The sequence below is a fragment of the Mustela erminea genome, chromosome X, assembly GCF_009829155.1.
Source record: "Mustela erminea isolate mMusErm1 chromosome X, mMusErm1.Pri, whole genome shotgun sequence".
NCBI classification, from domain to species: Eukaryota; Metazoa; Chordata; class Mammalia; order Carnivora; family Mustelidae; genus Mustela; species Mustela erminea.
In genome coordinates, this window is record NC_045635.1 from 111,806,067 (window position 1) to 111,833,871 (window position 27,805).

General features: G+C 42.9%; 1 protein-coding gene and 1 non-coding gene across 7 annotated transcripts in view; both read right to left on the bottom strand.

The window, feature by feature from the left end:
- HS6ST2 (heparan sulfate 6-O-sulfotransferase 2) overlaps positions 1-27,805 on the bottom strand; it is a 280,230-nt gene that overhangs the window by 171,304 nt on the left and 81,121 nt on the right. The gene's annotated exons all lie outside the window — the stretch shown is intronic.
- Positions 21,332-21,438, bottom strand: LOC116583748. The gene has a single exon (XR_004282862.1). It is a non-coding gene; the product is annotated as a U6 spliceosomal RNA (small nuclear RNA).

Here is a 27,805-nt window from a genome sequence, read left to right on the forward strand (position 1 = left end):
CAGTCAAATCAGCGAGGTGTTAGGCCCTGTGCTGGCAGACGGGCAAATGACTAAAACGGTAGGTGCAGTCAAAAGTGGTTAAATGCAAAGACCCAGGAGCCACGGTGCTTGAATTCAAATCAGATCACTGCTGTCGCTTACTAGCTTTGTAACCTTGGGCAAGTTACCTCAGTCTTCGTTTCTCCCTCTGACAAATGGGAATGCAAAGCCTCCCTCCCTCCCACATCTGTGGTGAGAAGGCAAGGAGTTTGCTTCTGTTCAGGTATATAAAGCACTGTCCGCCTGGCACAGAGCAAGGGCCGCATGCCCTCTAGCTATGTATGGAAGCCAGCAGCCATCTTTATGTCATGGACCTTTTTTTAAAATTTAAAATTTTATTTTTTCAGTGTTCCAAGATTCATGGTTTATATACCATACCCAGTGTGCCAGGGACTTCTTTAAGGAGCTGATGAAACCTGGCCCAGCGTCCCAGAATACATACATATACCCACGCATCTAATTTTAAGGGCCTTATGGATTTCCCCTCCAGGTCCCACAGGCTTAGGTGAAGGACGTGTGATTTCATGGGATAAACCCCACAAAAGCTAGTGACACCTACCCCTAGTTTTAAGCATTGTATTGGGATTGCAAACCTCTTTGGCTTTCTCCAGAGACAAAGCAGTGTAGGGGTTCAGAACAGGGACTGGCAAAGAGGGGACCTTTGGGCTCCAAGCCTGACTCTGACACTCACAAGTTGTGTGACTCGAGGCAGGTGACTTACGTTTTCTGAGCCCCCGTTTCCTCCTCTGCAAAACAGAAGATCACGAGTATCTCTACCCCAGGGGATTGCTAGGAGAGACAGTACAGGGGGAACGTTGGCACGTGCCTGGGAAACAGTCCATAACTGTCACTAGGACTGACAATATCTCCTAGGGATAGGCAACAACTCCCACCAAAACAAAGAATGGTGGTCAGGAATGGTTCTGCACTTGGATTCGAAAAAGCACCTGAGTATCTTTTCTTTTGAAAACGACAAGCTGAAGTTTCTCACTTACAACTACATCTCTATTCATCTCTAGTGGGAAAGTGGGCCAAACTCGGTCAGGGCTCACCATGGAAGAGGTTGGTGTCCGGTGACCTTCTCAATAAATCAAAGACAGTCTATTTTCTGTATCCATAGAGCTAATGCAACATGCCAAGAGAAATAGGTAAGTGTGACCAATTGGAAGTTTCTTTCCATAACACCAGGCTGCTGAATGTCTCCCCACATCCTTTGTCCTCCGAATCAGCAGTGAAAAGCACTGTCAGCCAGCCCCCAGCACGTTCAGCAGAGAAGTTGCTTAATTAAATATGCTACTGAATGGGCTATAGAATTCTATTGCTTATTCTGACAGGTGAAAGACAGAAAGGAAAATTTCCTAGGTTTTTATTTAAGATGTATATTCAATGTATCTTCCGCAAAGAGTGTCCCAGGCTGCATTAATTTTTATGCTTTTTTTTTTTTTTTTCTAAACCCAACTTTACACAGAATGAGCTGGTTGATGAAAACAAGCCTAAGTCAGTAATTGTCCCTACACTGAGAACCAACGCACAAAGTGGGGGTTAGGCCAGGAGGAACGATTTGGACAATGATGCAAAGAGGTGTTGGGAAGCTGCCTCTCTTTCCACCGCTCTTGGTGGTAATGCCTTTTGGACTAGGAGCAGGGAAGTGTGCTTCACCACCAACTGGGAGCACGACGTCTGGAGCCAGGACTGAGTTCTAAACATGCCGGATTTCGAGGCTCACCGAGTATTGGTAAATGATGACCTGCTTCATCTGGAATTCACCCAGCTTTGAAAAAACAATGCTGGAGCCGAGACAGAAAACACGAAACGATACAGCCGTCTTGCTGCACAAGCTTGCTCAAACACTGAGCTAGGAGCTCACCAGGGCCAGCTGAGGCTTACCCCCCAAGAGTAGGCACCAACTGTATGTGATGTGCCCAAAACGCAATGCTCAGAGGACACAGGACTGGCCCCGCACCCCCTGGCAGCTGACCTTTCTGGAACAAGCGTCAAAAAAAGACGAGATCCCAAAAGCATTCTCTGTCAGACCAGTTTGAGAACTGGGAAAAAATCCTCCCTCCATTTTCCCACCTAGGGACAGAATCACAGTTGACATGTTCCAGGTCACCTGCCTTTCCAGAGCCAAGCACTTGACCTGACAAGAGAACTTACAAAGGAGCCCTCTCCAGCGCCTTCTCGAGAACCCTTCCTCTCTTTTTTGGTTTAAACTGCTGAATATGTGATAACACAGTCCTTACGGCTGGGATGGCAACAAAACACGCTGATGGGGCCACCCAGCAGCTTAGCAACTGTTTTAATGTCTTTAGGCTTTTTTTTTTTTTTTTTGAGAAGTAGAGAAAAGGAAAAAAAAAGCTTTGTCAAAGTGAATGTCACGCCACCATATTTCTTTCTACTTCAGGGAAGCAGGGCGAGGAGGGGGCTTGGTGAAATGGTCATTGTGAGCTGTGAAGACTTTCATTCTGTGGTGATGTAGGGGACAAGGCTCTAAGGCAACGGGGAGGGGTGGCTCTTCCCTTCTCTTAGAAGGCATCGTGCACACTAGCTGTCTTAGAAGGCACCTTGAGCCCCCCCAGTCTGCGATCGATTGAAAGTAGGCAGGCTCTATCTCCTTGGGCTAGGCATTCAGGAAATCATCTGAGGGAGTCCCAAGGTCCCATTTCCTTGTTATTATCTTCGTAGAAAACAGCCAGATGATGGGGTGCTTGGCTGGCTCAGTCGGTTGGGCATCTGCCTTTGGCATGGGTCATGAACTCAGGGTCTTGGGATCGAGTCCCACATTGGGCTCCCTGCTTGGCAGGAGTCTGCTTCTGCCTCTCCTCCCCACTCATGGTCTCTCTCACTATCTCTGTCTGTTTCTTTCTCTCAAATAAATAAATAAAATCTTAAAAAAGAAAACAGGTGTATGAAAGATTTCAACAGACACGGCCCAAGCTCAGGTGACCACCACTTCCTTCAAAGCCAAGAAAGTTGAGCACTGCCATGGGGCCACACGCCAGGACACTCGGTGTCACTGCAAGTGGGGAAAAATAGCATCTATTAAGGTTTGATTGTGAAATTCAGATCTCCTCCTTGTCAAAGTGACTTGACCGATAATTCTTGTCACTTCCCATCCCAAAACCCTCACTAATAAAGATATATACAATTCCTTTTAAATAAAGGACCATTTCTTACTTGTAATGAGCGCAAGTCCACTCATCATCAGGGAAATGCAAATCAAATCTACAATGAGATATCACCTCACACCTCTCAGAACGGCTAAATTAGACATATAGACAGATAGATATGATGGAATATTCTTCGGCCATCAAAAAGAATAAAATCTTGCCATTTGCAACAAAATGGATAGAACTACAGAGTATAATACTGAGCGAAATACGTCAGAGAAAGACAAATACCATATGATCTCACTCCTAGATGGAATTTAAGAAACAAAACAAACGAGCAGAGAAAAAAAAGGAGACAAAGCAAGAAACAGACTCTTAAGTACAGAGAACCAACTGATGGATACCAGAGAGGAGGTCGTTTGGGGAATGGGCAAAATAGGGGATGGGGATTAAGGAGGACACTTATTATGGTGAAAATAAAATGATTTTAAAAATAAGTGGAAGTCAAAAGTAGTTTTTCCTGACTCTAATGAATTCAAAGCTCCTGCTTCCCATTCCCATTCTTTGGAGGCAAGAGGAGAGATCTGAGTGGCTCCCTACCCAGACCCTCCACCCCCCAGGTGCTCAGTTGTCAGAGTCCAACAGTGGGGCTGGGAGAAGGCAAAATGAAGAGGCTAAAAGAGTCATGTTCTAAGGAATATCAGAGCTCAGAGTTAAAAAGCACATGCTATGTGCCCAATGATCTTCTAGCACTTGACAATACAACACACTTAATCTTCATAAGGACCCGAGGAGATGGGTACTATTATCAGGCATTTTACAGACGAGGGTGAACTGAGCCAGAAAAAGTTTAAGTGACTTGCCCAAAGTCACAAAGTTAATAAGTGATAAGGATCAAAATACCAAGAGTTCATCCCCAGAGTCTATATCCTTATGCCATGGTGTCTCAGAAGAGCTGGCTCTGTCCAGTAGGGCAAAGTGACATCTGTCTCCCTTCTGCACACTGGTCCAGAGTTACTTCTGCCTCTACCCTTGCCTGTGGTCTTAGAGAGGACCAGGTACAAGCACCCCTCATGCTCTAGGTAGAAGCAAGGGATCCTGGCAGCTCCCCAAGGTCTGCCTGGGCTCCCGATATGTGCTGTATCACTTTCAAATATATCCCGATTATTACCCCAATACTTCACCTGAACTGTCCTAATGAAATATGAGTGGATATTAACTAAGCTGTAAAATCCATAAAACTGCTGCTTTACAAGAGACATTTACTTATGAATCAGCAGTTGGGTTAATTCATTATTTAGTAGGCTTGTTATTTATAGCATATTACAGCTTGGTAAATTATTTATATGTGCTTGTTTCTGTGCATGATTTTCCCTTAAGAGAGGGAAAATGTTTATCAACCACACACAGGGAGGCTGTTTCAGTCAGAGGCCTGTTGTTAAAATAGGTTGGACCAGTTTCTCTGTCTTACTTCCCACTCCAGTCCAGGGGTTGACAGAACTGTAACCAAATCAGTCAATCAGTCAGCTATTGTGGGGAAGAAACCGTCACCGGAGGATGGCATTCCCCAATGGATATAGGTTATCAAATAAAGGCTCTGTCGGCTAATCAGTTTGGTTACTACCAGGATAAAGTCAAAGTTTCAAAGCTGCAAGACCTCTAAAAGCCTCTAATATACCAAGGCATCTCTTAAATTTCCAAGTAGAGGGCATGTAATGAATTATTTGATGACAGAATACTTTTTATGCATAAAATGCATGGGGCTAGAATGTATTTTACAAACATTCCCTTAAGGGGTGCCTGGAGGGCTTAGGTAAGCATCTGCTTCATGGTTTCAGTTCAGGTCATAATCTCAGGGTCGTGGGATTGAGCCCTGCATCAAGCTCCACGCTCAGTGGGGAGTCTGCTTGAGATTCTAGCTCCACGCTCAGTGAGGAGTCTGCTTGAGATTCTGTCTCCCTTTCCCTCCCCTTGTCCCTCCCCAACTTGCTCTCGCGTGTGCTCTCTAAAATAAATAAATAAATCTTTAAAAAGAAGGAAGGAAGGATGGAAGGAAGGAAGGAAAATTCCCCTAAGAGGTATTCCTCATCCTTAAAGAGAACTTCCACTTGGTAAACAGGAGGGGCTGAACTCCATCATCTTATCCTTCTGTGAGACCAAAAAGGAAAGAGTCAATGCAGACCAATGTACTGACATAACACATAAGCAATCTAATCCAGTTACACCTGAGATCTGCACCACAACATTCAACACACTCTTGGATTGCTTTGGTTTGCTAATTGCTATGTGTCTTCCTTCTGTTCTCTAAAATGACAATGCTTAAGTGCGCCTGGGTGGCTCATTTGATTAAGCCTCTGCCTTCGGCTCAGGTCATGATCTCAGTGTCCTGGGATCGAGCCCCGCATCAGACTCTGCTCAGCAGGGAGTCTATTTCTCCCTCTCGCTCTGTGCTCTCCCTCCCTCTTTCTCTTTCAAATAAATAAAATCTTTTTAAAAAATAAAATAAAATGACAATGCTTCAATAGGCAGCAACTGCTTCCACCTCTTCTGGTCCCCTCCTCATACTGCATGTCGACCCCGGCCAACAGGAGAATAAGCAGCAAACATTAAGTAGCAGTAAGCAGCAATCAACTACTTCTGGCCTCAGCTGTCTGGGCTGATATTTCTTCCAGGGAAAGCAGAAAAGCAGCAGTATATCACGGGGTGAAGTCCGTAAAGTTAAATGGTGGCAGAGGTCAGAAGAAAAAGGGAATTAAAGGTGGTAGGACCTTTGGGGCCAAGCTTCGAGGGCCTGGCCAGCCCACTCTATGAGCAGTTTGTCCAGTAAGGAAGCCAGCTGGCACACCAGCCAGAAACCACTCTCTCATCATCTGAGTTGGGTTTTTTTGTTGTTGTTAACTCTAAGTTTTTTGTTTTTTGTTTTTTGTTTTTGTTTTACTCTATGATTTGTTCTCTAACTGGAACCACATGCAGAGTAAAGTTTTCATTGAAAAAGTCAATGCTTTTCTTTTGAACGTGAATTTTAAAGATTTGCTACATTCATAAGCCCAATTTTATTCCATTCAGCAGGGTCAACTTTTTTCCCATTTGAAGGACACCCTGATTTTATCAAAATTCATAAGACTATAGTGTCCACTTGCCAGAAACTCATTTTATCGTGGTCGTTGCTGAAGTCCTTCTCTCAATTCAGGTATACCTATCACCTATGATAAAGTTTTTCAATTGTTAAAGAACCACAGACAGCTAAAACAATTACTCAGAGTAATTGAAGTACACTTCCTAATCTGAATATGTTGCTTTCTATTGAGACCTTTAGAAAACATTAGCATAGCTCTCTGAGTGGAAAGAACCAAGATGAAGGCCCCAGCTCCACCATGTCTAAAACTGTGTAACTCAGAACAAGTCCTTCTTCTCTGGGCCTCTTTCCTCTTTCTGTAAGATCAGAGCATTGACCTAAAAGTGATCCCAGTATTCTAGGATGACCTTGAAGCATTGAGAAAGAAAGAAGTAAGCCAACTAATAAGACATTGGCTTATGAAAACCTGTGTTTAATGGCACCAGTCAACAACAGAGACATCATACAAACCGGGCCCATTAGGATCTCTTCTGAAGAGACACTGCAAGGAATCTTCGGCCTAGAGCTCGTCCACCGTATGTCAAGGTGGGGGCCTCCCATCACACAAAGCACACACATCACTGCCCCCCCAGCAGTCTTAGGAACATAACTGCTAATGGTTAAGGTGAACACTCTGGGCTCAGATCGATTTAGATTCAAAATTTTGCTCTGCCAACTTTCTAGACATGTGACTTGGACAAGCCCGTCAATCTCTCTAGAGATTCAGGCTTCTCCATTTTAAGATTCAATGACATAATACATAGAAAGCACTCAGTAGAGGAACTGACCCTTAAATACTCAAAACTTAATTGATCTTCTTCTTTTTTTTAATATTTTATTTATTTATTTGACAGACAGAGATCACAAGCAAGCAGAGAGGTAGGCAGAGAGAGAGGGGGAAGCAGGCTCCCCGCTGAGCAGAGAGCCTGATGCAGGGCTCCATCCTAGAACCCTGGGATCATGACCTGAGCCGAAGGCAGGGGCTTTAACCTACTGCATTACCCAGGCGCCCCATAGTTGCTCTTCTTATTCTCACCATGTTATTAACTGAAGCATCTTAGACATCTCCCCATACAGCCAAGTTAATCTACTCCCTGTCTTTCCAATGCTTCCAGTACTTAACCAACCCTACACCATTGCTTGAGGTGTACCCAGAGCCTGAACTCTTTGTCTTCCATGTCTTCCATGAAATATCCCTGACCACTTCAACTAGCAAGGATTGTTTTTTTTCCTCTAAACACACAGTCCTCTACTACTAAATCACTTGTTTGAGAACTAATCACAAAACTGTCTTGTGGTCGGATACATAATTAACAGACAAAAATGGCTCCAGTTTTCACACATGACTCTTACGATGGCAGAGGCTGACTGTTGTCCTCTGGCTCACCCTTCAGTGTCAAGCATAGAGCATGGAGTCCAATAAATACATTGGGCTTTTTTATTTGCCTATGGAGAAACCCAGCTCCATCTTTACAGGAAAGTTTCCACTAGAAGTTTCTTCAGGCCCGTGCTATCCAATATGGTAGCCAGTCACCACATACGGATGTCTATTGGGCACTTGAAATGTAACCAGTCCAGAACATGTGCTAAAAGTATAAACTGCACATATGATTTCCAAGACTTAATACAAAAATGAAAAGAAAGTAACATATCTCTTATCTTACTTATATGTTGAAATGATAATATTTTGGATGTATTAAGTTAAATAAAATAGAGTATTAAAGTCAATTCCACATGTTTCTCTTTTCACATGTGTCTTTTTAAATTTTTAAAAAATCTTAGACACATGATATACAATAAAAAAATTTTGTGTATATATATATGTGTGTGTGTGTGTGTGTGTGTGTGTGTGTGTGTGTATTCAAATAAACTCGTCACCCAATGTGAGGCTCAAGTCACCTGCTCTAGTGACCAAGCCAGCCAGGCACCCCCCTTTTAACATTTTTTAATGCAACTAATAGAAAATTTAAAGTTATATATGTGGCACATGTTATATTTCGATCATATAGCATGGCTAAGGCCTTTTGAAAATATAAAGCAAGTGAACACACAGATAATTAGATGCACTAATTATTTTACCACTGTTCTTTTCAGAGAACACCTATAACAACCTGCTAGTGTTTGAATTTCATGTCTATTTTGATCTAGCGCCATAGGTGTGAACTGTTCTCTGGTCCTTGGAGAATGGGAGCTCCCAATGCGTGTGCCAGATGGGGATCTGTCTGCAGGGTACGTGGTAAAGGGCTGCATTATGGTCAGACCATCTCTTTCCTGCTTGAAATGTTTTTGTTATTAATTAAGAAGCTTAAAAGCTCCCTGGTGAAATACTAAAATAAAATATGGTCAAGTGGTTTACACATGCAAGTGGAGAGGATGGCAAAGGAAAACCTGAGTGATCAGTGTTGGATAATGACATTGATTTTAAGGCAGTAGCTGGGGAACTAAGGAGCTTCCATGGGTCAGCAATCACTCAGGAGCTCTTGGTACATTCAGGAAGACCATTTGTACCTTCGTGCCCACCGAGGCTATACAAGCAGCCTTCTGAATCAGAACCTCGTCTTCAGCACAGAATTATTGAAGCCTGCTAATTGAATGCTGTGTGCCTGCAACTTCTCCAGGTGCTAAAGGGCTATAAATGACATCAGATAGAGCTCTGACACCCAATGGTCATATGCTCATGGGCTTCTCATGGTCCACAGTGTCAGAGAAGGCTACACGGGGGAATCGAAGCTAGAGCTGACCCTGAAGGGGCAGAACACATAAGACAAGAGACCGTTCGTTATGGCACAAGGTGTTACAGCGAAGGACAAGAAGGTTGAGAGGGAGAAGGAATACAGAATAATGTGCATCTTGGGACATATCATTGGTGGGAAGAGAGGAAGTGGCAAAAAAGAAATGTAGCTGCGAGACTTTGGATGGGTTTCAATGTTCTTATCAGCCAAAGTGGATGATATCCATACTATCCTATCGTGAATCTTAAATGAGTTACTGCACATGATAGTTCCCAGCATCGTACTTGGTCCATTGGAGACACTCCATCATTGTTCCCTCCCTCTCTCATCGTTTACGTTGGGCTTAGATCTCTTGGTTTCTGACACAGACACCTGGATTTAGACCTGCCACCACTGTTGAGCCCCCCAAATTTAGCCTATGAAGTTCCTAACCTTGAGACTGATCTCTCTCTTTTGCTACTAGAGAAGATTTCAGGTGCTTGTTAACCCATGACGAGCCAATCCACCTCTGTAAAAACAAAGGTAGCTGAATGAAGCTCCCACAGAAAAAGAAAAGCCATAATTTTCATTACAACCAACAGCAAAATGACCAATTAGTCTCAGCAAGTGAGTATTCTCTCTCTGAATGCACATTTGAAGCTGGACTGACCCACACAAAGATACCATTTCTTCAGCCAATCCGACTCCTCCTAGGAGACTCCATTTTAAATTTATTTCCTAGGGATTTCAGTCCAAAGTGCAATGGCAAAGCATTGCAAGATTTGCAAAGCAAGCACTTCACACGCCCTCTGTTTTAAGGAAACAGACAGCCAGGAGGATGGGGGGGGATTGTTTCTTTTAAAGTCAGCATCACTCCTGCTTTATTTCTGTAACACACCTTCTTCATCACCCCTACCTGCTACCTCACATGATTCAGAACAGATGGCAGTGGCGCTGTTCATTCCCTGGGGGGGTGGGGGAGTGGGGGAGTGGGTAGGGGATCTGTTATGTACAGTCCCAAAGTGATGCTGGACAAGCGAAGCATAGAATAAGTTAAACTCACAGAATAAGCTAAACCATGGGCCTGCCAACGGGAGGAGACAGAAGTTTGGGTGGCTCTAAGGACATGACGATCTTCCCTCAGAGATCACCTATCAAGTCACTTCAGAAGAGAGGAGAAACTCTCTGAAATCTCTCAAAAATGAGGGACTTTGGGGCATCTGGGTGGCTCAGTCGGTTAAGCATCTGCCTTTGGCTCAGGTCATGATCTCAGGGTCCTGGGATCGAGACCTGCATCGGGCTCCCTGAGCAGGGAGCCTGCTTGTTCCTTTCCCTCTGCCCTTCCCCCTGCTTGTGCTGGTGCCCTCGGTCTATCTCTCTTTCTCTCTCACATATAAATAAAATCTTTTTTTTTTTTAAATGAGGGACTATTAGAAACCATGATGACCTCAGAGAGGAGGTATAGATACTACCTGGGGCAAGAGGGGCCCTTCCAGGGTAGATGGAAATATCACATGTCTAAATCTAAAAACTTGATCTGGGTAGTATTTACACAAATGGATACATGTAATAATTCAGTGAAGCTTTGCGCACTTTCCTGTATGACAGTAATATCTTGTTTAAAAGGGAATTTTTTTTTAAATTATTAAAGGAGCCCATGGACGGGTCTAAAGGGAGACTCAGGCCTGGCTGCTGCCAGCCATGTCCACTGGCACAGAGCTATCAGAAAGCAATTCGCCACGATGTATCAGGAGTCTCAAAATAGATTCTGATCCTCTGATGCAGTAATCCAGTTTCCGGGTGTCTCTCCTAAGGAAATAAACTGAAACATGAGAGAAACTATGTGCAGGCTGATGGTCAGACAGATAAATGAATAGAAGATGTACTTGCTTGTGAGACACTAGACCTTTTCTGTAGATATCAGGTTTAAGAAGCAGGATATAACACCTCATTTGTACATGATAACTGGTCCTGACCAAAGAAACACAGGGAACAAAAAAGAGGGAAAAACACCCCACAATTACAGCAACATCTAGGTCATGATCATGGAATGGCAGATGGTGTCTTTTACGAGCCTCTGTCCTAAGGTTGTCTTGGAATCGTTTGTATCTGTGCACAACATGCCTAGTGTCTGTGTTTTCTATGAAATGTAACAATACTATTTTCCCCCAGAACTCAAGGGATGGGGAACCTAGGGTTCTCAAGATGGCTCCGCTCTTCCCAAGGGCACCAGCCAGAGAGATGAACCTTAGCTTAACAAAATTATGCTTCCCAAGGTAATACCACACCCTACCTGGACCTTCTTATGTTAGTACCATGGTTTTCCATATTTTCCAGAGCACTTTTACATAAAAACATCAAAATCTGAGGCAGAGACAATGTAAAAATGAAGATGTGTAGAGAAGTTTCTGGATCTTCCAGATCACACAGGCCTGGCGAGCCTGGATATGAGACCAGAGACCCACTGACTCCAAGCAGTAATGAGCACAAAGGTAAAGCCTCAGCTGACCAGCTGTGTCCTTCAGATCCCTGCATTTCCTACAAAATTCTGATCTGGTCTTGATTTATTCTGGTTGGTGAGTGATCCAGAGGCAAGCAAATTGAAACTCACATTTTTATTCCATTGCCTGTAATAAAAGCAAGCATCTTCAGGTGTTTCTCATCATTCTCTACTACTTCTTGCATTTCAAACCAAGATTTTGAAATTCCTGTCACTTCTCCAAACTTCTCGAGATTTTTCTCCTTTCTACCTGCATGAAGTTTGAGGACGATTTCACTTTTCCCCTCTAGGTTTTCCATTAGCTAAGGCCATTAGAGAGAGCCTGAACCCTGTCTTTATGAGGCCTCCTTCAAAGTGGGCTGTCACTGGGGTTGATGGTCCGGTTACAAGATTGAAGACTTGGACTCTGTAAAAAACCCTGCTCTTGAAAAAAATCATTAGTCTCTTCAACAAATGGTGTTGGGAAAACTGAACAGCAGCATGCAAAAGAAAGAAACCGAACCACTTTCTTACACTGTACACAAATACAAATTCAAAATGGATTAAAGACCTAAATATGAGACCTGAAACCATAAAAATCCTAGAACACAGGCAGCAACGTCTTTGACATCGGCCATAGCAACTTTTTCCCCCTATGTACGTCTCCTGAGACAAGGGAAACAAAAGCAAAAATAAACTACTGGGACTACATCAAAATAAAAAGCTTCTGCACAGCAAAGGAAAAAAAAATCAATAGAACTAAAAGGCAACCTACAGAATGGAGGAGGATATTTGCAAATGACGTGTCTCATAAAGGGTTAGTATCCAAAATATATAAAGAACTGATACAACTCAACACCCAAAAAACAAATAAACCAATTAAAAAATGGGCAGAAGACATGAACAGACATCTCTCCAAAGATGACATCCAGATGGCCAACAGACACATGAAAAGATGTTCATCATCATTTACCATTAGGGAAATCCAAGTCAAAACCACAAGACATATCACCTCACTCCGGTCAGAATAGCTAAAATAAAAAAAATGCAAAAAACAAGTGTTGGTGAGGATGTGGGGAAAAATGAACCCTCTTATACCATTGGTGGGAATGCAAACTGGTGCAGTCACTGTGGAAAACAGTATGGAGGATCCTCAAAAAGTTAAAAATAGAGCTACCCTCTGACCCAGCAATTGTCCTACTAGGTATTTACCCAAAGAATATAAAAACACTAATTCAAAGGTATACATGCACCCCAATATTCATAACAGCATTCCTTACAAGAGCCAAAGTAGGCAATTAGCCCAAATGTCCATCAACTGATGAATGGTATATATGAGACATACACACACACACACACACACACACACACACACACACACAGAGAGAGAGAGAGAGAGAAATATTATTCAGCCATAAAAAGAAAGAAATTTTGCCATTTTCAATGAAATGGATGGAGCTAGAGAGTGTAATGTTAAGCAAAATAAGTAATCAGAAAACACGAATACCATGATTTCACTCATATGCAGAATTTAAGAAACAAAACAAGCAAAGAGAAGAAAAGAGACACAAATCAAGAAACAGACTCTTAACTCCAGAGAACAAACTACTGGTTACCAGAGGGGAGGTGGGTGGGAGACAGGAAAAAGGGGGATGGGGGTGACTTGCTGTGATGAGCACCAGGCCATGCATGGAAGTTTTGAATCACTATATTATACACCTGAAACTGATAGAACGCTGTATGTTAACTAACTGAAATTAAAATTGTTTTTAAAAAGTCACTAGTCAGATCCCCGGGCCCAAGGTTTTACACCCAATGCAGACATTTCCGGGGCATTTTACCTCCAGCGAATACATAAATCCCATGAATCCACTTACACTTTTTTAAGTATGGGGAATTCGACACATGGGAATGGTTATGTGTGCAGAAGACAATCAGTAGAAGGCGCGGGGGAGAGGAGGATACTGGGGGTTATATGGTTTTATTTTAAAGATTTTGAAGAATAAGTGTAGAGAAACTTCTCGGGATTTTCTTTTTTTTTTTTTAAAAGAAGATTTTATTTGTTTATTTGACAGAGAGATCACAAGTAGGCAGAGAGGCAGGCAGAGAGAGAGGGGGACGCAGGATCCCCGCTGAGCAGAGAGCCCGATGCGGGACTCGATCCCAGGACCCTGAGATCATGACCTGAGCCGAAGGCAGAGAGGCTTAACCCACTGAGTCACCCAGGCACCCCAGAATTTTCATTTTTCCAGAACTTTTCTTCCTTTTACGTCTCTTAACTTCACTATAAACCCGGTAACCAATCTGTAATTTCAGTACACCAGATTAAGGACAAAATCATAAACATGAGATATTTCCAGAATCTGACAATAAGCGGCCAAGAGACCACTCAGAGATATGGTGATGTTATTATATAGAGAGCCAGACAAAATGCCACCACCTGACTCAGTTGAAAGCAAGACACTTTGCTGAACTGGACAGCAGTCTCTTCCTCTGTAAAAAGGAAGGGTTCCAACAAAAGAACATTTCAGCTTCCAGATTCTCTGGTACAAAATGGAAAACAATAGGGGATTCAGGAGGAAAGGCTCTATTGGGGAAGGCATCCCCCTTAGTGGCTCCCCCTTAGTGAGGTCCAGCTGGCTCCCCCTTAGTGAGGTCCAGCCACTGAGACAGGCCTTGTCCAGCCACATTCTGGACCCTGCTCCTTGGTTCTCAGAACCAAGAGGCTTCAGAAATGGTTCTCATCTACTAAAATGTCTCCCAACAGCTGTACTTGAGGGCTGGGAGGAACGCACACGTTCTGTTCCAGGGGCAAACAAAGGGGTCAGGCCCGTCTCAGGCAGAAGCCACCCAAGGCAACAATGCTTCTCTTCACATGAGCTTTCCCACCTGTCAACAGATGCTTAAAGCACAGGATGAATACGGAACAGCTGAGTTGGACACCAAAGTAGAGCGAGGCAGCTGTTCCTTGCCTTTAAGTATAAAAAGCATGGCAGTAATGTGGAAAAGGGTCTGGTGACGTATAAATCTGATCGCTGTGCACATTCTCTTCTCGCCACACATTTTAGGACTAGAGTTATTTAACTGAAGAAACCGTAGACCCACCAAAAGCTTTATGTATGGCGAGGCCAAAGAAGACAAAATTATAGGAGACAAGGGATACTAATGTGTTACCATGGGAAGGGGAGGGAGAGCCCGGGGATCACGACCCTTCAGAATCAAACTTCAGCGGGAAGACTGGATTTGATCACATTGTTCAGAAGAAGCTCATCTTCCCCCCCAAACTTAAGTACGAATCAGCTGAAGATCACTTACTTGAGTGTTTAAATAAAAGCTAATACAATTCTTACTTAAATTTAGAAAATGGATTTTAAGCTCCTGCATGTAAATTTGGGATGCACTGACTGTGAATGGGATCTGAATACGCCACCCCAAAAAGCGCCACTTTGATATAGAAGGATTATATTGAGCTGAAGACACAGTAGACACGGAAGGAGCTCTCTACCGTCCCGCTTTCTGCCTAAAAGCAGGGCATCGATTCCATGTCGTGAAAGGGTTCTCTCTCCATGCTCCTGTACCAGGAAGAGGAGGCAAGATTATCACTGGAGACAAAGTCAGCTCTGAGGTGGGTCTGTACCACAAACCTAATCGAAATAAACTTACCGTCCTTAAGTTTGCCCCATATATTTACCTTCCCATAATGTAACCCCCCCTAGATGTCCAAACCTCTTTTCCTTTGTCTTGCCAATTCTCCACAAGTATATCACCCTGTGCTGAAATGGCACATAAGCGCCTGGGTTTAACCACCTCTTTGGGTCTTTATTTCTTTTCTCCAAAGGCCCCCTATGCCCCCTTATTTTTTAAAAAATAAAATAGTAACATCAAATAAAATCTGTATGCCTCTGCTCCTGTTTGTCTGTCTTCTGGTCAGTCTAATTTGCAGGTCCCAGGAACAGAACCTCAGAGGGTAAAGAAAAAGCTGTTTCGTCCCCTATACTTACAAAGATAATTTTTATTTTACATTCTAAAACTTCCAAAAGCTCTAAATCTAAACCATGATGGACATCAATTCTGAGAAAAAGTTATTAAGATTTTGTTATTTATCACTGACTTCTACTCTTTCCAATATTTATGTCTTGTGCTTTGTATCCACCATTATGTTTGACAATTTTATTATAAGCTAAAATATTAATGAAAAGGCTGAGCATTGACATTTAATCCAAAGTACACGGGGCCATACAGTTTATGTTAAATGTTCATTTAGTGTAAAAATAATTTTCATCCCTTATATTTTATCATCGATATTTTAAATTCTGTGAGCTAAAAAAGTTGATACTAATTCACACTTATTTATTTGCCCTTTAAATAGGTTTTTCATTATAAAATGGTGAAGTATACATGTGATCACTATGGAAAATAAAAGAAAATGTAGAAAAAAGACCAGCCACAATTCACCACCAAATCATATCCATGGCTAGCCTCCTGGGAAATATCTTTTCATTCTATATCTCGACTTTTGTTCAGGTTTGTTGGTGCTGTTTTTGTTAACAGCTTTATCGAGATATAACTTGCATTAACATACAACTTGCCCATTTAAAATGTACCAATCCGAAGACACAGAGATAAAAGGGACAGCACAGGGCATATAGTCAGCGGCACTGTGATAGTGACACACGGTGACAGATGGCGGCTACACTCGTGAGCACAGCATAACGTGTAGACTCATCGAATCCCTACGCTGTACACCTGAAAATAATGCATCATCTGAACTTCCGGTGAAATAAATAAACAAATCACTCTCAAAATAAAATAAAATGTACCATTCAGTGTTCTTCAGTATATTCGTGGATACATGCAACCCTCGCCACAGACAGCCGATATTAAAGCATTCACATGGTGCCCAAAAGAAACCCTGCAACCCCTACCCATTGTCCATCCTACCCAGCTTAACCCTCCTCATCTCTGTAGATTTGCCCATTGTTGTATTGGTTTCAGTTTCTAACAATACTATATATTTGTATGGTTTTTTTTTTCAGCTCACATTCTAACGTGCATTTCCTAATTACCAAGTTTTCGTTTACAAAACAATGATTGCATAATAGTCCGACAAGTAGATTTATGGTAATATATTCAACGAGTTGTTACTGGAAATTCAGATACTTTCCACTTCTCTTTGTTCTGATCAGTTTAAGCTACCCTGTCCCTGCACAAAAACAATTGGTTGGGGATTCATTCTGGTGAATTCCAGTCCCCACCTGCTACTCGAGGGCAACGCCAGCCTTTCCGCCAGCCTCTATTTCTCCCTCTCTGTCAGGCTTTATGGCTCAGCTAGAATTCTGCCCACGGAACCCGTGGCATGAGTGGCTAACCTTGTCAAGGGGAAACTAGGGCTCAAAAGTGCCCCATGTGACAAGCTGTCAGATGCTGGAGGCCTGGTATCCTGTTATCGTCCCAATCTGATCACTATCACAGTCGGAATACCAGTCCTCGGTTCCGCTCTGCAATCTGATACCGTCAGGCTGCAGCCAGAAGCACACGGCAATCAGGAAACCTGAAGAATCTAGTCCCCACTCAGGAAGGAAGCAGGCAAGAGGCTTCCAGAAGCATTCGCAGGAGAGCAAGCTGCACATTCTGCTCTCGCTGAATATGAAAACTGATGGAACAAAAAAACCAGTGAATCGGGGGAGGGGCTGAGTTTTCGGGTCATCCTCTGCAGTAATCCAAAACCCATAATGACTGCCATTAAAGATATCTTAATACCAACTGCAGGAAACACTCACCGAGCAGGGACATGTTTTTATAAGCACTATCTCATTTAATCCTCACAACACAAACTCGAAGTTACACATTTCTATTATCTACCCCCATCGGGCAGATAAAGAACTTGAGGTTCCCCTGCTCAGTAATTGGCCCAGGTCACACAGCCTACTGTGTTCCCCTCCCCTACCATCGCCCAAAAAGGGCAGAGACAGAATTCCAATCCACGCCTTCCCCATTCCGAAGTTCAAGTCCTCTGATTCATTTAAATGCCACCTAGTTGCTATGAAAGAGAAGGGAAAGGCACGATCACCTATTTACTAGAACGCCTCTTATGTCCCAAGACCCAGGCACTCTACTTTCCTTACACAGGGCCGCCCCGCACGTCTGTGACTGAAAGCTCTCTCCATTTTACACTTCAACAAACCAAGACTATGAGAGGTTAACAGATTTGTCTCAGACCTCGTAGCTACCTGTGATGGGACTTGCTGAAGTCCAACTAACAAATTTTACTGCAAAACCCCAGCTTCAAGAAAAATGCCTTCATTGATAAAGTCGGGGCCCACAGTAACGACATGATTGGCAGACCCAAGTCTCGGGAAATTGCTCTTTGGCCACACCGAAGGAAAGCGGGTTAAACGTGGCTCAGGGGGCAATCCGTTTTGAGTACTTGGTTTCCAAATGTAAGATAAACTCAATGGAAATGATACAGTTTTCCTCACGATTGGAGAATTGCTCATCACGCGTAAATGTGCGCTTTGTCAAAGCTTTGTAGTTCACCTTTACGCTGAACAGACCTCTCTGGAAGCAGAAAAATATGACAATTATGCAAATAGCAGTGTTGAGCCAATTACGTGGAAAAGTGGGTGTACTTAAAAGGAAAAAAAAAAAAGGTCTGGCAAAACGGGAGCGTCTCTCCTTAACAATGGAGAGTTTAAATTCAAAGACATTTTTGGCAAACAGGAGGGCAGAGGTGGCTCTCGCTCTCTCTCTCTAGGTGTGATTAGCACCAGAGGGCTCCTCATCCTTTGTTTTCCGCTTTTAATAACCCAAGTGCTTTCTAATGGTATTTTAAGTGAGTTGCTAAAATGTTCAGGATTCATTTCCCCGTGTTGAGTTCCCCAGAGATGATTTTCAGCGGGCAAATAAAAATAAGCATTTAAAAGATTTCTTTGCTCATCAAATGGTGGAGAAATCCATTCCTTTTAGCCTGCTCCATGCTTGAAAAGGTTAGTGTGGCCTTTGGAAAATACCAGGTTGTGCATTCCGTACACTGTTAATGATTCCCGGGATGCACTGACACTTGCAAGTACATCTTAACCTTTTTAAAACGGGGCCTCCATTGTCTTACCTTAATAAGCAGTTTGTTCACCTTATGTCTTACAAAGGCCACCGCAGTGGAAAATACGTATGAGATGTAAAGCTGCAGAGACCAAGCGGTGCAACAGAAAAAGGGTGGAGCGCGGCTTGCATCACATCCAACCTGCAGAGGGCGCCCGCCCTGCCTCGGAACACAGCCAGGGAAGGACAGCGCCTGGTTCCTTCCACACCCATGGAGGACTCCTTCGCTCCCTAGCTCCCTAGATGTAGCAGTGTGCATTTCATTCTGGTACATCCATGTGTCCCCCAGTAGCCGCCCAGCTCCAGACTCACCAACTGGCCCCTGTGGTTTAGAGAACCAGACTGAGAAGACACCTGCTATATTCATTTGACTCTCCCGATTTGACGCCTCCTACAGTCTAGCAGCAAGGGCCCTGACCTGCCCCTGTCTTTCCAGTTCTAGATCTCATGAAGCCCTATAGGTTCTTCAGCACAGCTCCAGGGTCGCCTGTGTCGGGTGAGCTGGCCCTGCCCTCCGCACTCTCATGGCACTTTATTTCTTCCAGCAGCTTGGAAGGTGTGCTGGACATCAACCATCGGCGAACCTTTGCTGGGCTCTGTGGCGACAGATTCCCACAGTCCCTGTCCTCAGTGAGCTCAAGACCAGGTTGGCTGCCCTTCTGTGGAGTTTTTGTGACATTAAAACAGTGAATGTAGAGCTCTCTCTCTCCCCACCCCCTTTTTTTTTCTGTATAAATTGCAATGTGTCCCTGGCCATGGCTGACTCTCCAGGGTCCTAGACTGAGTACTTTGGAGGTGGCTGGAAGAAGGGGCATGTATCCATGAGGGGAGAGACAGAAAGAGAATTTATGAAGACCATTTTGGGGGAAAAGGCCATTTTGGAACTTCTGTGGTCTCTCCACCTCCCGGGCAGAGAACTTTTCCTTTCCAGCCTCCCTCACCTCAATGCGGCTTTGACATAGTTTACAGTAAGTGGCCACTGGTGTGTCAGTCTTGCCCAGTGGCCTCTGAGAAGCTTCAATGCCGCACCTGAGTTTATTTTTCCCCCGCATCCCCTCTAAATAGCTAGCCCATCCAGTGGCACATTCCACACCCTCCCTATTACTTGCCGGAGAAACAAATAAATAAAGGCAAGTGAGTGTTGGTTAGTGGCAAGTCTTGATTATTAGACTGAGAAACATGAACTTGGCCATGCATCATTTTTTTCATGAGGTAAGTCAGAAGAAATAAAGCCTCTAAAAAGAAATGTATATTCATCTGTGTTTCCTATGGAATTAAAAATTCCAGCTCTTGCCATCTAAAACGAGATATTAAAAACTCTATTGGACAATCTGTTTGTGGGAAATGAGGAGCCATTTAGGATTCATCAGAGCAAAGAGGTTTACTTGAGCCTTGAGGTGGAGAGAAATGGTATTATAAATCCATTTTAAAAAGAAAAGCCAAAAACGCCTAGAAAGCATTTTGCAGTACAAGAGAAAAGCAATTTACTTGTTACTGCTTCAATTTCTTAAATCATCTGGCTTCATAGATCAACACTAACTCTCTTTAAATCTACCAAATGAAATTCCATCCAATGACTCATTACCCAGGGCGAGCTGCAAATTGTGATTTGTGATTCCAGTAGTTCCTCCCGGAAATGCGGGGAAAAGGGCTGTCCAGGAAAACAGCAAAGCCCTGCATGTGTGTAAATAGATGCTGTTCACACTCCTTCCCGATCCTGCTCCATTACGTCCAGAATTGGGAGGATGAATCCAAAATGGCCTCCAGCCTTCTTGGATAGGTGTTTCTAACTGAATATTGACTCCTGGCCAGTGTGACCACAGAATGCAGGCAAGTTAGCAGACTACAGAAAGTCTGGCTTCACTATCATCGAGTTCCAGGAAGTAGCCTTGAATCCCTCACTCAAGAATGAGGTGGCCAGAATGGCTGGCCTTACTCAGTGTGGTATCTGATCCAGTCCTATGCTGTATGGATTTATTGTTTAAATAATAGCTTTGCTGCCAACTATTAACATGAGTATACAAACAGACATGGTATCCATGTTTTTTCTCCTCACCAAAAAAACTATGGCACTGGCACACTTAAGAGTCATCAAGGGGTGATCTGGTCCAGTGCAGCAAATTTTGCCCTAATTATGCTTTCGTGGCTGTATTCTTCCACACTTACACAAAAGCATCATTTTAATTATCACAAGTTCTTTCACCATCTTACTCTTCTGTGAACACCCATCCCACTTCGCCAGATTCTGGAAAGCCTACAGCAAAGCTTCACAACACACTTTTCCTCTCTCCCCGGATACAATCTGTGTCTCCCCTTCCCTCCCCCCCCCTTTCCCTGCCAGGCAGAGTCATCAGTGCTGTTTTCGAAAATGTCACTCATCCAATGAGATTTGGGGAACTATCCCCTGGTTTCTCCGTATCCAAAAGCATGTAGGTCATTAGCGACACTCTGGGTTTTGCCAGATGGTGTTTGCAAACAAGGGAGCTATGAGATCCCAAGTGATAGGCCTGGATTAAAGGAGTAGTCGAAGGGAGCTTTGGCTCCTAGGACATGGAATTAGAAATTAGAATATAGGAACTGAAATTAGGCTCCACTTGGCAACCCTGAACTTACTGTCTTATCATTTTAACTTGGATTTTACTTTTTCCCCCACTAAGAAACGGCTTACAGAAATTCCCAAATCACATATATTCCTTTCAAAAGAATGCAAAAAGATTTGTTTGTTTCTGAGTCAAAACTAAATGTGAAAAAAGTGATCCTGGATTTCTAAACCATTAGCTGAAAAATGGAACGCTTCACGAATTTGCGTGTCATCCTTGCACAGGGGCCATGCTAATCTTCTCTGTATCGTTCTAATTTTAGTATATGTGCTGCCGAAGCGAGCACCCATTAGCTGAAAAATGTAGTTGTAGGTGATAAGTTAAGGGTAAAGAGCATCCAACCTCTTACCACCATTAACTGTTGTCTACAGTAAGGAAGAGTTGTTCGAAAAAATAATGGTCTGGAGCCAGAATAGGAGGAGACAAAATAGAACCCTCGGAAGTGTTATAACCACCTTAGACGAGAGCTTCTGTAGGGTTAATGAGAGCTGTGAACGGGACCCGGTCCCTTTGCTCCTGACCATGAAACATGTCTTAGTTCTTCATTTTGTTTTGTTTTTTAAGTTTTTTCTAAGTCATCTCTATACCCAACATGGGGCTCGAACTCACAGCCCCGAGATCAAGAGTTGCATGCTCTTCTGACTGAGCCCGCCAGGTGCCCTAAGTGTCTCTTAGTTCTTATCCACCTTAATACCCACAAAAATCCAACTGCTTTAATAGCTGGATTGAGTCAGGCGAGGGAGGACTCAGAATACTGAGATAAATAATGCAGGTTCCCAAAAGTCCAGAAGTTTTGAAAACTTCCTTCCTTCCTCCTCTATCTTCTCCTCCTCCTTTTCTTGGTTGGTGTCTCTCTCTTTCCCTTTCTCTCTTAAAAAAAAAAAAAAGTACCCCACCATTTTTTATTCATATTATTGGAATTTTTAACGTGTATACATTGCAAGGGCACTGGGAGGATTAAATGGGGGGGGGCTTGTGAAATCTCAGCTTAAGTCTCCTGTTCTCCTTCCCTTGCCTTTCCCCGACTCCCCACACCCCCATCCCCCGCCCCCGTCCTGTCTGCCTAGTTTCTATAGCCATTGTGCCCTTATCCGGCCACGACTAGGAACTGAAGCCAATTCTAATATATACACGCAGGCACCAACATGCATAAATATCTGGACTTAGCCTTCCATCTAGCTGGATGCCCCCTGTTCTTAATAATAAAACGGTTATGTTGAACATTTTCTATTTCACCCTCATACAGAATGCAAACCATGTTTGTTTTTTATGAACTTCACAGGGATGGTTCATAAAAATCCCAAAGCAATTTTAAAACTGCAGCGGGTCAGGAGAAAGCGATAGGCTTACAGAGCTTCATTTTTTTTTTTTTTTTGAAGTGCAAGAAAGTTGCTCTTAGGTTCTAGTTATAAACGATGTGAAAGCCCTAACAGGGGAAATAAAATCACATGATTTCACACACTCACCAGATTGCATACTTGGAAAGAAATTCAGTCCCTAAGTTATATTTACAAAAAATAATGAGCCAGTCCTCTTACAGAGAGCCATGGTAGAAACTTGTGATTTACCAGCTCTTGGAGAGTTCCAAAGAAGCCTATTAGATTTATTGCTCATTTCTCCAAAGGTCTCCAGTGAGACTGCTCTTCTTATCTGGAGTTTGTTTGGTTTCTTTTTCCCCCAGATCAAGGAAGTATCTATAATCAGCATAAATATTGCTTGGTGGTGCCATCCTTGGGCCTTAACCTGCAAATACTTCTCCGGCATCCCCCTAACATCTTTTGCATATTCTTAATAGTTATTGAACTGGGCAATGGAGGAACCTCTGATCTTTCTGTAGGCAACCACAGGCAGGATACTGGTTATGGAGTTCAAGGGCATGGAGGCACTGCTGGTCATGAAGTTCATTATCAGGACTGGCCTAGGAGCCTTCTTGTTGGCAATGAAGCTCTCCATAAAACTAAGAGCAAACTGAAGTTAATTCCACGAGTGGGTATTTACCCAAAGAAAATGTTAACTCAAAAAGTATCTGTGTCCCTATGTTTATGGCAGCATTATTTACCATAGCCAAGATAGGGCGGCAAACTCGGTGCCCGTCAACAGGTGAATGGATGGAGGAGTTGTGAGATGTATGTCTAATTATATATAATTATGTATAATGGAATATTGTATGTGTCTATAAAGGAATACCAGCCATCAAGAAGAATGAGATCTTGCCATTTGTGACAATGTGGCGGGAACTAGAGAGCATTATGCTAAGTAAATTAAGTCAGACAGAGAAAGACAGTGAAATATAGGATTTCACTTCTACGTGGAATCGAAAAAACAAACAAACAAACAAACAAATAAAACCGTAGAAACACACCCATAAATACAAAGAAACTGATGGTTGCCAGAGGGTTGGGAAAAATGGGTAAAAGGGATTTCTTGTTTTTTAAAGAGCAAACTGAAGGGACACTGGCTGCCCCATGTACATGATTCTCGGAAGCAGGCTTGTGTTTAACTTGATATCCAAACAGCCAGCTGAAAAGCAAAAGAGGCAAGCAACCCCGTGTCAGGTTTTATTAAGACCAAAAAAAAAAAAAAAAAAAAAAAAGCTTTATTGATTTTTTTTTCCCCACAAAGCACAGGTTTTTTGTTTTAATTTTTTAAATGACATCAGCTTGTTCTTACCATCTATAGGCCTACCATAATGGTTCTACCTTTTGTCGAGTATTTTCATAGACACAGATGGTGAAACCACTGGCCACACTCACCCCTGGGTCGGACACCAGCTAGGAAGACCTGCGACTGAACACACACAATCAAAGGTTGGGAAAACTCAACCCAATGCACTTAGAGGTTTTGTTTATATTCAGGGGCAAACCCAGAAACACTGGATAAATCTGGTCACGCCATCAACCCGTTTTGGATGAACACATGCTCTCAACCCACAGCTTGCCAGCAGCCAGACACGGCCTTCTCGGGCATTCCATGCAGAGCCAGAGCCAACAGCCCAGGCTGGCCGACGCTCCCCAAGGAGGTCCCCTGTGGGGACCACAGAGGCTCAGCGGGGGGTTTTGTCGCAATTATACGCAGCCTAACTTCAGCACGTTCATTTTTCACACTCGTGGTTTTATTTATTTACTTGCCACGTTCTGCAGATTGGTCCCTAATCACCAAACAGCTTGCAAGCAAGTACCTTTAAATATGTTAAGTCTAACTCCTGCTGGCTCCAATGCACTGCGCAGCTGCGGTGACTTTTCATGACCAGCTTTAATTAAATGTTTTGCCAAACTATCAGGAATGAATATATATATATATATTCATATGTGTGTATATATATATATATATATATATATATATATATATTCATATTCTTCTTTTTTCCTTTTTATTCCCAGCGACCCCCAAGAGAGCAGGGTAGAGAGGAAAGAGCCCTTCGAGGCTGGCCTGCCCTGTGTCCCCTCTCCCCACGTGCTGGGGCCGATGTCTCTGCCAAGGAAGACGCAGACAGCTCTGAACACGCTCACTGGTAATCAGTGCATCCCACGGGGACAGCCACCGCAGGATTCAGATCCTGGTGACTCTATTCCCAAGGGTCCTTTCGCACCCGGGCTGATTAGATCTGCCCTGTCCTTACCCGCCATTCATTATAGATTTGGCAGCACAGGAAGCTCTCCGGCCCTGTCACAGGTGTGTGGATCTGCAGCTAATGATTTAAGAGCAATGCACTTACAAGGAAAGAACACAGAGAAACCATTCTGTTTCTCTAAGGAGCAGAGTCACCTCACGCCGGTGCAAGGATCCTCTGCCTTACCCTGCCAGCAGTGTGTGTACACACGGCGCCACGTGGGCTTCTTGGCTCAATCCAGTTCCAGGCAGACCCTAACGGCGGTGGCCGTTTTTGACATCTGTAGACAGGTGTGTGTGGGGGGAGGATACCCACCTCCTACCTGGCTCACAGTGCCTTCCTCATTTAATAAAGGACGAGTGAGCATTGTCTACCACAAGGACTTCCTCACCATGATTATACCCATTAAAAGTCCTGCATGTTACCTGAAGTGATGTTGACCCCTGCATCCCTAGAACTTTCCAATTAAAAATGCTAAAAATTCCTTTAAAAATGAAGAGTTGATAGTATAATAAATACATCACTTATGCATTTTCATGGCTGAACATTCTTACTAAACACTGTACCCCTCACATGGGTTTCAGTGTTTGCCCTTCAGTGTTCAACTGCCCCAATTTGGGCATCAATGGGATGCATTTTTTTTTTTTAATCTAAGCAGTGGGTATAAACAGACCCATAAGCCAAACCTACCAACAGGTCGAAGTATGTGCTGGCAAATCCTTCTCAAGAATCAGTAGTATGAAGTGGCCGTCACGAAGGTGAATTGAGTAGGTATTAATAGAAATATATTGTCTAGAACAATGGGGTGGCGGTTGTATTCTAACTTGGGCTGGTCAAAACACCCATGGAATGCTACCTTCAGTTCTAGATGCCATAACATTACAAGGGACACTGAAAACTGGACCAAACAAGCAACATGGAGAAGTGCCTGGAAGCCGCAGGTAAATGACAAGAGTTTGGACAGGTTCTTTTTTTAAGGAAAGTCACCTTGAGGAAGGCATACAAACTTCTTATATTCAAAGCCTACAGCACGGAAGAGGCGGGCGGACTTCTTTTCAGTTGCTTCCGGAGGCAGAAACAAAACCAATAAAATGAATTGGGGGAGAGTTACACAGAGATAAACTACTCCTCAATGTGAGGAAGAACTGCTTCCCAAGCCCCATGGAACAGGCTCAGGAAACTGTACATTTGCCATCACTGAGAAGTTTAAAGGAGATTGTTCAATCACTGTTTATCAGGGTCCCTGTGGAGCGTTCACATAATCTTCTAGAGAGGGGTTTTTCACCTTTTGGGGATGGGGGTTGTGTCCTCGACTCCTCCCAGAAAATAATGAAAGCTCTGACTTCTCTCTCCAGAGAAAGGTATAAGCAGACACCTAGCTTTTTCAGGGAACCCATGGACTAACCAGCTTAAAAACCCCTGCACTAGGGGGCTGAAAAACGGGCTCCAAGGCCTCTTCCAACCTGAACCTTCCACGATCCTTCTGGACTCCGGGTCTTGATCTCCAGGTACAATCATGACACTTCTCTTCTAACAGAGTAAGCAAATGTTGAACCCAAGGACTGGATCTAAATTTTACGAAGGGTCTGCCTTCTTCAACCAATTAGTCCCTTTCTCTTCCTCTCTCATTTGTCTTAGCTCCACTAATGACTTGACCTTCCTCTCCACTTCCAGATGGGGTACCCAGCCAGGGTAGCTGTCCCCAGGGTGGGAGTGGGGGAACCGATTCCTCAACCAACCACTCTTTACTCACTCCTCTGGCCCCTCTCTTTACCATACAGACCCCAAAAGTGAAATCAACACCCACCTGCCTAATGCAGATCAAACACACACCTGCCCTTGACTGTACTGGTAGAAGTTCAGAAAGATTTTCACAGGATGAGTCTCAATCCCTGATTAATCTAATTCAAGGGATAAAAATTATGTATGTGAATAAACTTCAAGGATATTCTTTCAATTAAAGTCAACTTAGTTCAATTCGAAAAGCATTTAATGGGCATCTACTACTTGCTGAGCACTGTCTGAATACTGAGAATACAAAGGAAATAAGTTATAGTCTTTGCATGTAAATGAACAATGGAAATAGAACATTCTGGGTGCTATAATAGTCTCTCTGGGGTTTAAACCCAGTTCCTGAGGGGAAAACAAATATAAATTACACAGATATATATATATATATATATACACATTATTATTACACATATTATACACAGATATATATACACACACATATATATGTGTGTATATATATCTGTGTAATTTATATTTGTGTGTAATTTATATAAGTGTGTATACACACATATACATGTGTGTATATATATACACACACATACACACACATATATATCTATCTTCATATATGTCTATATAGACAAAATACAATTACACACACATAAAATTGTACATATTATAATTCTATACATAATATATAGAATTATAATATGTACAATTTTATGTGTGTGTAATTGTACTTTATCTATATAGACATATATGAAGATAGATATAAATACAGACATAGATTTATACAGATTGACTTCAAGGATGAGTTCAATTACTGAGGAATCTAAACCTGAGGATAAAAATATATAAAGAAATCTCAGGGACATTCTCCCAATTAAAAGTCATTTTAGAGGCACCCGGCTGGCTCAGTCGGTAGAGCATGTGATTCTTAACCTTAGGTTCTCGAGTTCAAGTCCCATGTTGGGTGTGGAGACTACTTAAAATTTAAAAATTTTTAAATAGTTTAATTTAAATCAAAAATTGTATATGTGTGTATAAAAGCATCCTTCCATTGCAGCTGATAGTTCAAACTTCTAATTCCTCTACATATATGAAGCAGATAGCTAGCCATAAGCCAAGAAAAGAACAACAAAACTTAGCATCAGATTCATCGCAAAGAAACTGAGATAGAAGCCCCCCCAAACAAATTCCATATCTAGAAAAAGCTCTAGCAAAGGTCTCCACACTGACTGAATGGCATACAGAATGTATATAAGAATCCTGTTGAATGAATGTGACTAATGGAACAACTCTTAAGATCTAG